Source organism: Adiantum capillus-veneris, chromosome 19, assembly GCF_014529385.1.
Source record: "Adiantum capillus-veneris isolate H3 chromosome 19, ASM1452938v2, whole genome shotgun sequence".
NCBI lineage: Eukaryota > Viridiplantae > Streptophyta > Polypodiopsida > Polypodiales > Pteridaceae > Adiantum > Adiantum capillus-veneris.
In genome coordinates, this window is record NC_140949.1 from 120,999,961 (window position 1) to 121,002,657 (window position 2,697).

A 2,697-nucleotide genomic window follows, 5' to 3' on the forward strand; every position below is an offset into this window, starting at 1 on the left:
ACTTTTCCTAATGAAAGGTACAAATCTCACAAACTTTAAAATTCAACTCACAAGTAGGAGCCTAACAAAGCTTGGCCCAATGGAACCTCTCCCTGTAAGAGTTCTACTTCATTAGTTCCACAAGTAGTGTGCCCAAGTGTATAGCACAATCAAGAGAATGCTCAATCACAAGATACACCAATATGTGTGTGTAAAGGTATAGCAATCTCTAATACTAGGCCTTGAGGGGTGCGGTGCACCTTTAAAAATCTTATGTGATCAAGGGTTAATGAAAAACTCTTGCTACATATTTTTCTATCTTAAATAAAACCACTTTTCTTTCTTTATAAACTTAAAATTTTTTTAAAAAATTAAATTTAAAACCCCTTTTATAAGTGTAAATCTATAAATTGAGTACGAATAATATATACTCCCATCAAACACACATGATACACTTACATATCTACAAGATACACCCCTGGAAAATAGCCCAATCCGTGCAAGAGCCCCACCAACAAGAATGGCCATCATGCTAGAAAGTTTAAATGGAGCTAGCGTCCAATGCTTATCTCTACTTGATTGTTGCAAGCAAAGTACAGCCTGGTCTCCTACCAAATGTGGAGCATCCTTGGCAAGATTTTTCTTCAAAAAGGGATCAACACCATGATTGGTACAATTAGAATCCAAAAGCAATTCAAGAAGGTGGCATTTGCATTGATGGCTTCAGTAGATAATTTTGAAAACGAAAGTCATTGGTCAATAATAGATGGCAAAACACCTATGCTACTAAAGGAGCCCTATTCTTCCAAGAAAAAAGAGGTGCAATAACAAGTATCTTTAGTGGATGTTGGACTTGGGGATGACTTCCCCTAGACCAAATCTAAAGTTAATGTAGCCAATGACTCCGACCTTGAAATTCCATATGAATCTACATGTAATGTAATCTATGAAGCCTATAAAAGGAAGTGGTTGTGTGGAGAAGAACATGCATTAGTCCCCTTGTCCTTTCACGTGAGATAGATCTAAAAATGTGAGATAGAAAATGTTCAATAGTACGAGAAAATGACAAGCCTATTGCATCCAAATGGATCATCCTTAACTTGAAACCAATCCCTCCTTAACTTGAAACCAACCAAACGTAAGATGCCAAATTATCAAAACTCTCCAAATTACTTCAAAAGTCAAGTTTACAATGAGGACGTTCAGTTACCTCAGGATATGGGCTTAAAAGAATGATGTGTATGTGACTTTAACCTCCAGAGAGGTTGTGTAGTGTTGGCCACAAGTGTGTTATGCTTGAGGTGCAATACCCTCGTTGACACCTTGATTGTGAGGGTGTTGTCCTATTGCTCATATTGATAACTGCACTGCTGAAGTAAAATTGGGTCACGAATCGCAATATATCAAAGTCCAGGGTCGCAAGGAAAAATTCCTGAGCCGTACATCTACTGCACATTATTTTGTAGATTTCGACTCTGCAGCCCCTAGATGCGTGACACATCAGCATGGAGAATCAATTTTGCTTTGTTCAATGACATCATGGCAGGTTAGCAGAGCAAGAATTTCATCCAACGTGCTACACATCAACGCATAGAATTTACAGAGGGTGCATGCAATCAGTACGTGATAAGTCAGCAATAGAAATGTGCTCAGTCTCACCATTGCCTGCACAATCACTGTCACCTGCACAATCAATCTCACCAGTGCCTGCATTATCACCTACCATCTGTCGAATGCCTATTGGCCCCACTTCCTTGGACTTTGACGGCCGAGAATGGTCACCTACTGACCTCCCATAATCAGGGCTCCCAGTCTCCGCCCCAATTGCCCATGATTAATGGGAATGGTCAGTAGGCGACCATTCCCTACATTGTCAAGGTCTACAATGTGGGGCAAAGCATCTCAATCATCAAAGCTAGTAGCATTATCTGACGTAATTGAAACCGTAGCTCAAGGATGTATGCTAGCGCAACAGCTAGAATACAGAGGGCCATGCAAATCTCAAAGTGTGACACCTCAACAGCGGGAATGTGATCAGTGCCCAACAAATCAGCAACAAGAATCCACCAACACTTCCTCACCTAAGGTTCCAACACATCAGCAATTGGAAAGTTCTTTGCATGCCCTCTAATCCCAGTACCCTATATCTCTCTTCATGGGCCCCCTCTTGTAGACCTTGACGGTGTAGGAACTGGTCACCAAGTGACAACATTAAATTCCCCCCCCCCCCTCTCCAGCTACACTCGACTATCAGTGGCTCCTTCTTAGGAAAACGATTACACTTATTTTGTTTCTGGCTAGCGCTCATTTGACTTTACTCACCACCTTTGGAAAATAGGTGCAATCATTTTGGCTTTTGGCTAGCGCTCGTTTTGGATTTTGATACTCATTCCCAAAAGATTTGGGGTATTCTCGGGGGTCTACCCAGTGCCATCCAAGCCCCATGAGTCCAAGCCCCAACAGTATAATGGAGTCTGCACCTAAACCTTCATATGCGGAGGTGGTAATGGGAGCCAAAGGGCCAATGATGAAGGATATCCCTTCTGAATCTGAGGGCAATGGCAAAAAAGATAGATTTTTGGGATCAAGTACCCAACAATAGCGTTAAGAGCATTGCATCCTTGAATTTGATGGATCTTAAAAATTGTAAAACTCAACTAGAAAACGTAGTGTCCACAACTTTGTGTGTACTGTCAAAAAAGCGATCATTCAACAAAG